The following is a 14757-nucleotide window of genomic DNA, read 5'->3' on the forward strand; positions in this document are numbered from 1 at the left end:
ATTATTATTTAATTTTTAATTTTTAAAATTTATATATGACAGCAAAATGCATCACAACTGTCATTACACATACAGAGCACAATTTTTCATATCTCTGGTTGTATACAAAGCACATTCACACCAATTTGTGTCTTCATACATGCACTTTGGATAATAATGATCATCACATTCCACCATCATTTCTAACCCCATGCCCCTTCCCTTCCCCTTTAACCCCTCTGCCATATCTAGCATTCGTCCACTCCTCCCATGCTCTCTTCCTATCCCACTATGAATCAGCCTCCCTACATCAAAGGCATTTGGTTCCCTGGGATTTGTTAACTTCACTTAACATTATCTTTCCCAACTCCATACATTTACCTGCAAATGCCATGATCTCATTCTCTTTTATTGCTGAGTAATATTCCATTGTGTATATATGCCACATTTTTTTTTTATCCATTTATCTATTGAAGGGCATCTAGGTTGGTTCCACAGTTTAGCTATTGTGAATTGTGCTGCTGTAAACATTGATGTGATTGTGTCCCTGTAGTATGCTGTTTCTAAGTCCTTTTCTCCCCTGATTATTATTGTTTACATGAACATTTATTACTGCAGTAGCATTGGGAGGAGGTCCAATTGCAGCAGTGAACAGGAGTACCATATGTACAGTTCAGTTTTTGCCATGACCATTATTTTCAAGGGCCCTAAATTTCTGAAAGCAATGAAGCCTTCTTCCTCTGAGTATAGCATTTTCAATAAAACTTATACCTCAAAGAAATATTATTCTCAACATCATGTTCAAGAATATTCAACCTTCATTATCCTTACAAAAGCTTTGAGTAAATCATTTGTGACATAAGTTGTCCCTAATTTTCTATAATAATGTATTAATTAATTGTGTCTTACTTCCTTTGGTCCTGTAGATTTCCTTTCAAATAGAAATACTGTTTTGTTATCCAATGGGCATTCAAAAAGGTGATTGATTCTGTTGAGGTTTATATATTAATGCTTTACTAGTGTTTTTGTTATTTTTACTTAATCACTACATATAAATGATGTCTTTTAGTAACCTTAAACTCATTGCTAGAAAATTGTAACTTGTTTCAGATTTTACTAACAATTGTATCATTTTGATTTGCTTTATCTGTGGATTGATATAAAAATGAATAGTCTCAGACTGAGGAGACAGTTGCTCAGATAGTGAGAAAGATTTTCTAAGATATCTCAAAAACTTTATTTTATTTTTGGTATGGGGGATTGAACCCAGGGCACTCTACCACTGAGCTACATCCACAGCCTTTTAAATTTTATCTTGAGATAGGGTCTCACTCAATTGCCTAGGCTGACCTCAAATTCGCAGATCCTTCTTCCTCAGCTTCCCAAGTTGCTGGATTACAGGCATGTGTTCACTGTGCCTGGCATAGGTCTCAATTCTAATATATCTGATAAAACAAAATTTTTTTTGTTGTTATTTATTGGGTCTGCCAGTGGTATTCTGAAGTTAATACAATGTTCTTGTTCTGTGTATCCATGGCTAGGTAGATATATGAGTTGTTCTCTGTAGGCTTTATAATTTTATTTGCAAGAATATGGTAATGCTGATGTCATGTTCTTTTTTCTCCTTGCACAATAGTACCTTGTACTCTTGAGTGTTAAAGTATTTCTGGAATAAATTTTGTGAACTTATTGAATTGGATAGTAAGTAGATATAGTCTCTGCACTACGTAGATACTGTGAGCATTGGATTTATTAATATGATTTGTTTCTTTGAGTTTGATTCTTCATGGGTTGGGATGGAAAATATTTAGAAAAGGAATTGAATTCTTTAGTCCTGACATAAATTTATTTAATTATTCTAAAATTCTGACATGAAAAAAATCTATTTAGAGTGTTTCTTAGTAATTTATATTTGTTTTTACTTTTTAAAAAAATTTACTTTGGTCTGTATAAGAATATTGTCTTCTTCAAAATGCACATTGCCATTATTTTTGAACTTACAGTCCCTATTTCTGGGACCTATTTTTTAATTTTTTTTTTTTGTCAAATGACTTTAATTTTTCAGTATGTGTGACTGAAATATACATGTTTTCAATAAACATTTGTTATTGACTTCTATTACATGGAAAAACAGCCTCCAGCTGTTCAGGAGCAGAAAGTAGCGAGGATCTTCATGCTATTAAACAGCTAATACATTTTTTCATGTCAAAATTGAAGAGTATGCATAAGTTTTTTTTAAAAGCAATTAACTTTTTAAAAATACCTTTTATTTATTTATTTTTATGTTGTGCTGAGATTCAAACCCAGTGCTGCACACATGCTAGGTAAGTGCTCTACCACTGAGTTATAACACTAGCCCTCAAAGCATAAATAACTTTAAAGAAGGAAATAAAAATCATCTAATAATCTTTGTTTTTAGTTCCCCAAACTTTTAAAAATGTACATGTATATTAAAAATACTGTTTTTCTTGGGCTGGGTTGTGACTCAGTGGTAGAGTGCTTGCCTAGCATGTGTGAGGCACTGGGTTCAAATCTCAGCACCACATACAAATAAATAAAAGGAAACGTCTATTGACACCTTAAAAAACAAATAAATAAATAAGACTACTGTTTTTCTTAAAAAAGGAAATCACATTCTTTATAGTGTTTTCTAATTTTTTTTTTCATTTACTGATACTAAATACACTGTAGAGCAGAGGTTAAAAATTATATTAAGGGAATCTATTTACACTGTCATAGTATTTTTCTTAAATATTTTATGACATGATTTTTTTTTTTTTTTTTTTTTTGGTGGTGCTGGGGATTGAACCCAGGACCTTGTGCATGCAAGGCAAGCACTCTACCAACTGAGTTATATCCCCAACCTATGACATAATTTTTGAATGTGTAATAATTGAGCATAGTTGATCTGTGATCTAATGGAAGAAATACTGAAATTATGTATTTATTGAAAGTAATTTTCTAAATCAATAATAAACATTATATACAGTTTTGCTTTTAATTTTTGCTTATTGAATTGAAAGTTAAAAACAAAAAACCATTTCAGTTGGATCTTCAGAGAACTTACTCATACAGTTGTGATGTTTTTAGTTACTTGTGGTCAGCCTGGGTCTGAAATATTATGTGGAAAGTTCCAGAAATAATTTGAAAGCTTTAAATTGTGTGTAGTTCTGAGAAGTACAATAAAATCTCTGGCCATCCTGCTCTTGGGGTTATGGAATTGACACTGTGGTATAGGAGTGCTTATGTTCAAGTAGCCTTTATTTTATTTTATTTAATAATGGCCTTAGAGCACAAGCGTAATGATGCAGGAAATTTGCATATGCCAGAGAAAACCTGTAATAGACTTCCTTTAAGTGAAAAGGTAGATAGAAACAAATCACACCTTGAAGTTACTAAGATCTATAGTAAGTTGTTGTTAATCTCTCACTATGCCTAATTTATAAATTAAACTTTATCATAGGTATGTATGCATAGAAAAAACATAGTATATGTGGGTTTTGGTACTTTCAGTTTCAGACATCCACCCATTGGGGTCTTGGAACCCATGCAAATAAGGGACACTACTGTACTTTGTAACCTTTGTATTAATGCAGTATGGGTAGAAGATGAGCTTTTTGTTGTAATTGTCTCCTTCACAATATTAAAGTATTTAAATAATCAGAAAACATTTTAACTTAATTGGGATTTGTTTCCTTTTATTTACTAGATTACTATTCTCTTGTAAATTGTAGAAATTAGTATTTTAAAAAGCCAAAGATTTATAGATTAGATATTTCTAAGTTTTTATATAACCACAATAATGAAAAGATTTTATGATTTTAGTGATGTTGATAATGATCATGACTGTCATTTATTGAGGACCTCTGTTCTGCCATATGACAGTTTTATTATATGTGTTGTTTCTTACCCATATCTTAACCTTACTAAGTTGTTATTTTTCCTGTTGGAGATTTTCAAACTAAGACTAAATTTAAGTTACTGAAACTACAGTATTTATAAATGGCATAGTTGAGTTTTGAGCCCAAGTCCATTTGGTTTTAAATTAGGTCCTTTTTATGGAATTTTTTTTTATAGATTTATAAATAGCGTTTTGAAATTGAACATATTTTTTAGGCATACCTTCCTGCAGTGGGAATGGTGTGTGGTTAAGGTAGCCATTCAGAAAATTTATTTAGCTTTTTGAACATGTCAGAATTAGGTCTGTTGGTCAATATATGTATATAATATAGCAAAATTTTCTCTAGTATAAAATATTCCATTATCTCATCAGGTAGACCTTTTTTCTTATGTTTAAAGTGACCAGTACAGGATTGTGTTAAATCAGTTAGATTATTTGATAGTTTTTGAAATAAATTTGCCATAGTGTACACAAGAATTGTTTGCCCTTTAGATAGAGCTGTGAATTAAAGCAAATCTCAAATCTAGCATACATTATTATTCTGTAAAAAGAAGGAAATAAATTTAATTATTCCAATGTAGGACATATCTACAAAGATTATTGTCAGAAAAATAAAGACATAAATAATCTAACATTTACAATGAATATTTAGCTAGTATAAAAATGGTTAATGAAAGATGACATTTGTGCATTATGAATTGTTTTGTATATTTGTAGGAAACTTTTTAACATGACTAAAATTAATTCTAAAATATTTAGAACAGAATAGAAATGTAAATTAGATTAGAATAGGAATTATTCTTAAATAATTTCTCTTTCCAGTTCATTTACTTGGTATATATCTACATTATACACAGTGTACATTGTTCATATTTAGAATATAACTTCTGAGGAACGTATTTGATATATCTCTGTTTAGAGTCATAGTTGTTGAACATTCTGTGGATAAAGTCTGGTGCCATTTAAAGAGACATTTACTGACCATGCACCATGGACTGTATTGAATAATTTTGATAAAAACTGTTCCGTATTACGGTGTGAGAAAAGGAACACTGAAATGAGAATATCAAGGCTGGAGTTCTATTCCTGCTTGGCTGCTGCTTTGCTGTGTGATCTCCTGTGTGTGCTTCTTCCTTGTAGTAAACCTAATACAAACTGTGTTCAGCCACATCTAGTACAAATGATGGGGGGATAAAGAATTGAATGTAAGTCAGCAGCATCACTCCCAAATCCCTAACAGAGTAAAATAACTGAGACCAGGAAGGTCAGGCTAATCAGCTGAATGTGGACCAAAATGGAAACCATGGTTTTTCAACAGAAATAATATTCTATATGGTGGTTTTGGATCAATTTTTGAAAAGTATTTTTGTTTATGTTTTAGGTCTAGGGATCAAAACCCAGCCCTACACATGCCAGACAAACATTCTGCCATTGACTGAGCCACATCCCCAGCTCTTGAAAAGTATTTTCAATGCAAATTTATGAGCCAAGTGACCCTGAACAGGGCAATTATGCTAAGCCTTGGTTTCTTCACCTGTAATATGAGGAACATGGGGGCTCCTACCTCATAAGGTGCATGTGAGAATTAAGAAATCATCATGAAAAGAGCTTGGCACATACAGTAAGTGCTCAGTACTTGCTGTTGTTATTATTGCTTTACTACTGCTACTAGAAAGCTTGAAGCCACTTTCAAGCCAAATTTATTTTGAAAACAATTCATTTTAAGTTGGGGTTCCTCCTTGCCACTACAGGGTTAAGCATTTCTCCTTTCTTCACCTTTTTTAACTCATGGGTGGAGGAGGCAAGAATCAACTGGTTCTAAACTACTGCTGGTGACTTCTGGTAAAATGTTTCACCAAAGCTTATTGGAGAAGTGAAGCTTGCTCAGTGTTTAAACACATCAGGAATAAAGAGGTTCAGAGCCATCCTGTGGTCTTCAGGAGTATTTGGTCCTGCTGACATTTAGTACCAATTTAGGTTGTTTTTGCTGCTGTTTTGTTATGTACTACAATGAATTTTTATCTTATATCTACCTGTGAAAGTAACATAATTTTCTAGAAGAGAAGATTACTGGGCTAAAAAGATGTGCTTTTTGTATCTTGTTAGATTTTGCAAAGTTGTCCTAAACAGAGGTTGTACTGGTTTAAACTTACACCAACATTGCATTTTTATTTTCCCATATTTTCTTCCAGTTTGTTGAAAACTTTTATTTTGTTTATAATAATCTCGGTAGTCTGATAATCTTATTTTTTTTTAATAACATGTCTGTCACAGTGAAATATTTTTTGATGTGTTTTAAAGTTCTCTCTCTCTCTCTCTCACACACACACACACAAACACTCACACATATATAAATATAAATATATGCTTTGCCTATTTATCTTTTGGCTTATTGTATCCTAAAAGATTTGTGGAAATTTTATATATTTTAAACAATTAACCCTGTGTGATATGTTCCAGTTTTTTTCTTAGTGTGTTTGAATTTTGGCTTTTTTCATAATGTTTGTTGTTGTAACAGAAGATTTAAAAATCTTCATATAGTAAGACGTATTTTATAGTTTAAGGGCTTTATTGAATTATTCTTGGAACTTTAACACTGTGAGATAGTAAAATAGCTTTTCCATGATATTCTTTTTAAAAATTTTATTAGTTGTTAATGGATCTTTATTTTATTTGCTTGTTTATATGTAGTGCTGATAATTGAACCCAGTGCCTCACACTTGCTAGGCAAGTGCTCTACCACTGAGCCACATATTTTATATCTAAATTTCTGAACTATTGGGCATTTATTTTAATGGACAGAGTAAAGAAGGATTAAATTTAATTCCTCTCCAGAATCTTTGGAGGATGATAAGGGATTTATGAGATAGAACTTAATGGCCCTTTCATTTTGGAAATGATTATTTAGGTCAGAGCTTGCTATGGATTTGTTTGGGGTAGGAATTAACAGACTATTTTACAAGATGTTTCCATGTAAAATGTTCAGAAAATTTTTCAAATCATTTGCTATCAAGAACAATTTATTTTCTAAATCTGTTTCTGGCATTGATAATAAATTTTCCTTTTAACAACAAGACTAAATCTATATAAAATTTCAAAACAGCACAGTATATATTATGCAAGGTGTAGTTTTATGGAAATTTAAGGATGTTGTGTAAGCAAAGTTAGCTTGAAGTTCATTTTCTATATTTTCAAGTGTGAAAATTTGAAGATAACCAACTAATGTACCTCCCCCCACCCCCGCCCTGCCCTTCAGTGGACAGTCAGGACTCAGTTGCTGCTCAATTGAAGACAGATAATCTTGACTACTGACATATCGGTGGTTGGCACCAATATGCCAACATTTGTGTTGTAGACAGTGTCATAGATGCTATAATTTTCACTTTGTTTCCCAGTTAGTAATTTTATTGCCACCATTGATGCCTGTAGCTTAGATACGTAGAAATTTTGCTTATTTTTATATTTTATGTAATTCTCAACATATTTCAACTTGTGACATTTAGGTTTTTCTTCACTGGACAATGGACAAGCTGGGCTTTTCTGTTTTCTTCTGGATACCTGAGCAGAGGTGTACATGGCAGTTATTAGGAGAGGAAGGAAGGACTGGAGTAACATTTGGAGGCATGAGTAAAGTGGGCAGGTCTCTAGCCAAGGCATGTCTCTATTAATTGTGATCCTCCCTGAGATCTGTAACTGTGCCTCTCATTGTGCCTGGCCCAGGAGGCCTTTATGTGAAGTTATTTTTTCTAGTTTTCTATTTAACTTTCTCAATTGTGAGATCACCAAACGATACAAATACAAATGTGCTCTCTGAAAACATCTAGTTTCAACTTACTAACTAAAAACTTTGAGAAGAGAAAAATAGTTATTAAAAGTGAATGGAAACCCACCTTCATTTGGATTCTTCTTTTGGGTATCTAGGTCACAGAGCCTTAGGCAATGGGAGGCTCTGAGGTGTGACAGGTGCGCAGCCAGACACAGTGAGTGTGCTGCCCAGGATTTCCTGTCTTACCTTGTCTGTAATGAAGCCAGCACCATAACCTACCACTGGTGTAGCAGCCACATATCTGAGTGTGCATCAGCAGAGCTGAACTACCTGAATATTGATGTTCTTTATCCCATGACCTGAGGATTAAAATTTTAAATACAAGATGGAGATGGAAAGTGAGAGTAGTACCTCAGGAGATGACAGTGTCTTTTGGTTGGATTCTGAAGTTATAACTCAACTGACAGATGGTGAAGAAGGAGAAAGGGAAGAGATTTTCAGGTAATTAGAAATTTGTTTTTCTCACTCTCTTGTTTTCATTGTTTGTCCCTCTGCCTGCCCCCCTCTTATCCATCTTCTGCATTTTAGTCTGTTTTTCAGTAAGACTTTCCTTTCTTTGGGGAAGGCTTGGGGTGACGGGGACAGGTTTCAAGTTGTATCTAGCATTCCTCATTCCATAACTTGCCCTGAGCTTGTAAAATGCATTTTCAATGACTTGTTAGAACACCAGGAAGAGAAGGTGTTAGACAGGTTTTGTAGTAGCATTTCAGGAATTTCAAGTAGAGACTCATAATGAACTACTACCCTTTCCTATGTCTGATTTGTATCTAATACATTTGATCTGAATTTGTATCTAATAGACTTTTCATCATCTTTTTCTTAGAATGTGTTCCTGTGTGTATGTGTGTGTGTCTGCCTGCTGGAGGTTGTTGTCTTTTGTGTATATGTGAAACATCTTGATTAAGTAAAATTTGGTTTTTATGGTTTTGATCCTTACTCCTGTCTCTGACCTGATATCTTACCCTTATTACTCTACTCCCAAGTCTTTCTGTATTTTTTTAAAACTCTCTTGTAGTAATTTACAATTAAAGTTTTCAAGTATACCTCCTGGGTAAGCAGCCCTCAGAGTTTAGTGGCATTGTTTAGCAAAGAGGTCTTACCATCTTATAGAAACAGTGCCAATTTATTATTTCTGTTGTACTATTACAGTATTTAGGAAGCAATATTCTTGCTATTCTTTTTCATACTTGATGCTTTCGGAGGCATTAAAAAAATCTCTGGATGAAATTTAAAGTTTGTGCTACATATTATCACTGCCACCCAAGTGGGCAATTAAAAATCTTTTACAATTTTATGATGACTGCTTGGGGTATGATTTTCATCACATACTGTCTTTATGTTTATTGTTCAAAAAGAGTCTCAAGTTCAAGGATTACTTAATCCAGAGTTTATCTTTTAAAGTCTGTTTTTAATGATAGGATGAATTAAATATTAGGAACTCTTGGTAACCACATTGAATTTGTTAATTAAGGGTTAAAATAAATGAGAAGTCTATTTAAAAATTTAAAAGAATAAATTAATGTTCAAAGTATGAAAGTGAATTGTTTCATTAGCACATTTTTTGTCTCAGTGTTCTTATTCTCCCATAATTTCATTAAACCTTTCATATTTGATCAAATCTTGAATCTTCCAAGATGTTCTGATGTTACACATGATCCTCATTTTTAATATGGCCTCTCACTAGCAGTATTTGTTAGTTTTATTTGTATTGAAACTGTTTAACCTGATTTGTTTAAGTTATTTTGGGATATTTGTCAAAGGAAAAAACAACTTGGAACTTAATTTTATTGCTGCTTTACAACAGATTTGGTGCTGTAATGCTAGATTTATTTGTGAAGCACCTTCAGTCTCTCTGGGATTTTCTTTTGACACTTAAAAGCAAATCTGTGTAAGGTTGAGTTTGTCTTTTCCTGGGGAATATATAACAGCATATTCATTCTGAGAAACTGAGCTAGCATTTGCATTGTTTTAGGAAATTATGATACCACAGGAATTTCTTTTCTATTTATATTTCCTACCACCATAACTCTCCCAAACCGAATATGTCTTTGAGATTTGATATTAATTTATATACACATGCCAGAAAGAGATGTGGGTAAAACCTGATTTCTCACCTATTCAGCAGTAAGGCATGAGGAAATGTGGCTGCAGAGGGCTTTCACAACATCTACAGTATGTCCTGTAGAAATGCACAACAGAAAAAATGCACGTGGGTGTAGAGGGTGAAGAGTTGGATAGGAGGAGCTGCATTTGTAACTTGGGAAAATAGTAAACTCTGTATTGTATGAGAGTTGTTTTTATAAAATTATTTTAATTAAAAGATATACAACAGAATTTTAATGTGTCTTTAAAATTTGTGCTAAAAAATAAAATAAAATAAAATTTGTGCTAGTTACCTATTAATTCAAACTATTATGTTGGTTGTATTTGTACACATGTACATGTGTACACTCACACAGTTAATGAGATGAAGGCAAAACATTGTGCACTCTTTCCTGAAATAGCTTCTAAGCTAGGTTTTAAATTTACTCATAGCACCATGTCTCATAGCTAGGAGAGGGAAGTCATCCTGCACATAGAAGGTAGGTTCCTGTAGTGCCAGCCTCCACTGCTTTGGGAGGAAGTATATTGTTCTTTAGTTAATATTTGTCCATTAGCTTTTAGAATATCTTTTATTTTTGGACATAATTGAAGGAAAAGATATTCTTATTTCTAGCACTGTAAGACATTTCCTAGTCTCTTTCATGGCAGTCATTCAAAGTTTTACTACTGACTCACAGATATCTCATTTTCTTTTTTAAAATTGATTTTATTTTTTAAATGCATGACAGAATACATTACAATTCTTATTACCCATAAAGAGCATAATTTTTCATATCTCTGTATATGAAGTATGTTTACACCAATTCATATCTTCATACATGTCCTTTGGATAATGATGTCCATCACATTCCACCATCATTGCTAACCCCCTGCCCCCTCCCTTCCCCTCCCATCCGTCTGCCCTATCTAGAGTTCCTCTATTCTTCCCATGATGTAATTTCTCATGTGCACTATGAAGTTAATAATCTGTTCTTATCTTATCACTCTGGTAGAATAGTTCTTAGACTATTTAGACTCCTTAGAATGTAATAAGTAGTCTTTAAGAACATTAGAGGATTCCTGTAAACAGGAAGGGGCAATATAAAGCAGAAAATAAAAAAAGTATTAATTCTTCAAAGGATGAACAATTTCTCCCCTTCTACCCCTCTCCCCACTCCACTACAGAATCTTGCTGAATTGTCCAAACAGGCCTTGAAATTGTGATCACCCCACATCAGTCTTCCAAGTAGCTAGGTGGTACAGATGTATACCACCACAACTGGCTTAGAAATAAAACCTTTATTTAGGGTTTATTACATGCAATGTCCTAGGCCAAATATGGTAAATACAGTAATTTATCTGTGAGCTGCTTATCAAGCTTATAAAGTAAATATTTTTCTATTTTCCAGATGAGGAATTTATGGCTCCGTGAGTCACATACTTCACATTGTCATAGTAGAGTCAAATTTTAGTTATCTTAGATATTTTAGTTTTTTTCTTGTTTAGTTTTTTTAATTTGTTCTTTTTAGATATTCATGACAGTAGAGTGTGTTTTGACATATTTTGACATACACAGAGTATAACTTATTCCAGTTAGGATCTCATTCTTGTGGTTGTACCCAATGTGGAGTTAAGTTGGTCATGGATTCTTATGTGAACAAGGAAAGTTATGTCTGATTCATTCTATTGTCTTTTCTTATTCCCATGCCCTCCCTTCCTTTGATTCCTTATTATCTAATCCATTGAGCTTCTATTCTTCCTCTCCCTACACTATCTTGTTATGTGTTAGCATCCATAATATCAGAGAGAACATTCACCCTTTGGTTTTTGGTGACTGGCTTATTTCACTTAGCATGACATTCTCTAGTTCTATCCATTTCACGGCAAATGCCATAATCTCATTTTTCTTTATGGCTGAGTAATATTCCATTATGAAAGTCTACCACATTTTCTTTATTCATTCATCTGTTGTAGGGCACCTAGGTTGGTTCCATAGCTTGCTATCTTGGTTTTGAAATTCTTTCTTTGAGGCTTTTCTTTGCACAGTGATGTATAGAATATGTTGATAACATAAAAGTCATGAATACAATATTGCCTTAATTTTAAAGATCAATTTCTAGCCTGATGTCTAATATCATTAAGTTTATAATATCGTCTTGTTTAATGTTCTTTAATATCATGTTATTGGTTGATGGGCAATCTGGCATTTGAAACAGGGATAATATAGTGCATAATTGAACTGTGTTTTTTCAATTTGTGTACTTTTAATTTATAGAAGCCCAAATCCCTCAGTCATGTTTTCACTTGTATCTGCTTTTAAGAATCTGTTTTAAGTGAGAAGAGAAACTTCTGATTCCAGTTAAACTGGATGATTTGGTGATGAGCATGCTTTAAATTTTGGGGGAATTCCTTTAATGGTTTGTAGCATTATAGGACTAATATTTGATGCACTTGATTAACTGAGTTCTTTTTTACTTCTCTTCTTACTTGGAATGATGCAATAAGTTAGAAGATACTACCCAATCCAAATAGATAATAAGGGCCTGGAAAATAGTATTAACATTTCTTGTGGGTTCTTGCTTTCCTCTAGGATGATTACTTTAATGGCGAATTCATCTGGAAACTCTGGAAGCTCTTTCATAGTTCCCTGCTTTTATTACTGTGACACTTTTGTCTTCTGCAGAAATTCTTGATTTTGGGATTCCCAATCAGTTTTTATAAGCATGGGAAAATGGAGAGTTAGTATTAACACTTAACCATGTTTAAAAAAAAAAAAATTATTTATTTATTTATTTACCAGTATCACACCCAGGACCATTGTACGTGGTATTGTTCTTCATGGGCATTTCACTCTTAATAATCAGTTATGTACAATGTCAAAAATGGTGTGTACTTTGCCAAGGTATTTCTTTGCTTTATAACCTTGAAGATAAGATCTTGGAGTTAGTTTAGTTAAATAGTTTTTAGTTGTGTTACATATTCTTTTAACACACTCAATATAACCTTATTAGTGTTAGAAAAATAATGATTTTAATTGTAATCAACAGAGTTGGATGGGAACATCCCTTAATCTTTGAAAATTTTATGCAGTACTGGAGTTTAGCCATTGGTCTGTCTTTATAATTTGTGAAATGAATCTGTTTTAACCATGAGGCATGCTTGTACAAGACTTTCCTGGTATTTCAGTAATTAAGCCCTGTGGGATGAAGTCCAATGTGGGCCTTTCTTAACATCTGTCTATTTGAGTGTTTTGATGTTTAGGAGGGGTCTCGGAGCAGAGCAACTATATTAAACTATATATGAGTTCCTGGTTTATTTAATTGGTTATTTAAATTTAAAATCCTTATAACCTATTTTTCCTTGATCTTTGCATTCAGCTTAAATATTGAAGTTACCCTTAAGTGGTCACTTGTACTTTCAACATTATTAAATTAAAATTTATGACACATATATATTTTTTAAAGTTATAGTTGGACACAATACATTTATTTATTTATATGTGGTGCTGAGGATTGAGCCCAGTGCCTCATATAAGTGAGGCAAGTGCTCTGCCGCTGAGCCACGATCCCAGCCCCAAATCTCTGACACATTTGAAGTTCTGTCTATAAATGTGACATAGTCTATCTTTTCTTTTTAAAATAAAATTTATCAGGTGACTAGCTTAGCAAGATTATCATCAGACTAAGCAAAACCTTCTTGGAAACTTAATTTTGGAAGTTTTGCTATATGTTTACTTTTCATTGATGATTAATTTTCCCTTCCATATTCATTTAAATTTTCTCTGTTATTATTTGAAATTAAATAATTCTTCTACTCTATTTTTTTTCTGTTTTAACTCCTTTTTCTCTTTTCTTCCCTTCCTCATAAAATAAGATCTTTAGGATATTTTACTTTCATTAGTTTTTAATTCTGTCCCCCTAAGATGAGACTTTTGAAACTCTTGCTTATCCCCATTCAACCCCATCCCTAGACCTTAGTTTTTTGTTGAGATACTATAGTATTTTCTTTCTATCATTCATTTAGATATAATTATGTATATCATCATTCAGCACTTATTATTATTTCTTCTTATCCTCAGTACATCCTATCTTTAAGTGTCTGTTCCAGAACATTTGTTACTAGATTGTTAGTTTGTTGAATATTTTTTGTAGATAAGCTCTGTGGGTGATGTCCTCTGACTTCTTGTATACACTCAAATAGCAATCTATTTCCTCTTTTCCTTCGTGTATTAACTTTACAATGCTCTAACATATTTGAATTGAAAATCATTCTAAAAGGAGGAAAGGTTTATTTTGGCTCAAGGTTTCAGTCCATTGTCTGCTTTTATCAGTCCATGGACTGCTTTTTCAGCCCGTGACCTGCTGCTTTTGGGCCAGTGATGAGGAACTACATCATGCTGGGGAATAAATAGGTGGTGGAAAAGACTGCTCACGTAATGGCAGCTAGGAAGCAAAGAGGAAGACAGGAAGGGCTAGGGGTCTCAATATCTCTTTCAGGCACACACCCATAGAGACCTAACTTCCTTCTACTAGGCCCAACCTTCTAAAGGTTCTGCCACCTCCCAGTAGTGCCACAGGTTGGGAACAAGTCTTCAATCTGTGGGTCTTTGGGGATGTTCAAGATACAAGTTAGCAGTTTGTAGCTTGTTCTTTCTGCCTGAATATGTGTAAGCATCTGTTAAATTTATTACATATGTTTTGTTATCCATTTTCAACTGTGAGTTCAGTGATTTTTTCGGTCTACAGAGTCAAATTTTTGTGTTAAAGAAGAAATTTTGTTATTTACTATTAGTAATTTAATTACTGCCTTCTTTCTATCTATAAAAGTTTTCTCTGTGGAACCTGTTTTTTTTTTTTTTTCCTTATTAGGTCTCCATAATCCTTTCTTTCTTGATAAGTTTCTCTTTACATTTTTATTTTGTGGTTTGAAGTATTTTTGTACTTGTTTCCTTCCCTTCTTCCTTCTTTTG

General features: G+C 33.1%; 1 protein-coding gene and 1 non-coding gene across 3 annotated transcripts in view; one reads left to right on the forward strand and one right to left on the reverse strand.

The window, feature by feature from the left end:
* The window catches only part of Arhgap32 (Rho GTPase activating protein 32), a 285153-nt gene that overhangs the window by 99816 nt on the left and 170580 nt on the right, over nt 1-14757 (forward strand). The window lies entirely within an intron of this gene.
* On the reverse strand, nt 2768-2840 carry Trnaa-ugc (transfer RNA alanine (anticodon UGC)). The gene has a single exon. It is a non-coding gene; the product is annotated as a tRNA-Ala (tRNA).

This window comes from Callospermophilus lateralis, chromosome 2, assembly GCF_048772815.1.
Source record: "Callospermophilus lateralis isolate mCalLat2 chromosome 2, mCalLat2.hap1, whole genome shotgun sequence".
NCBI classification, from domain to species: Eukaryota; Metazoa; Chordata; class Mammalia; order Rodentia; family Sciuridae; genus Callospermophilus; species Callospermophilus lateralis.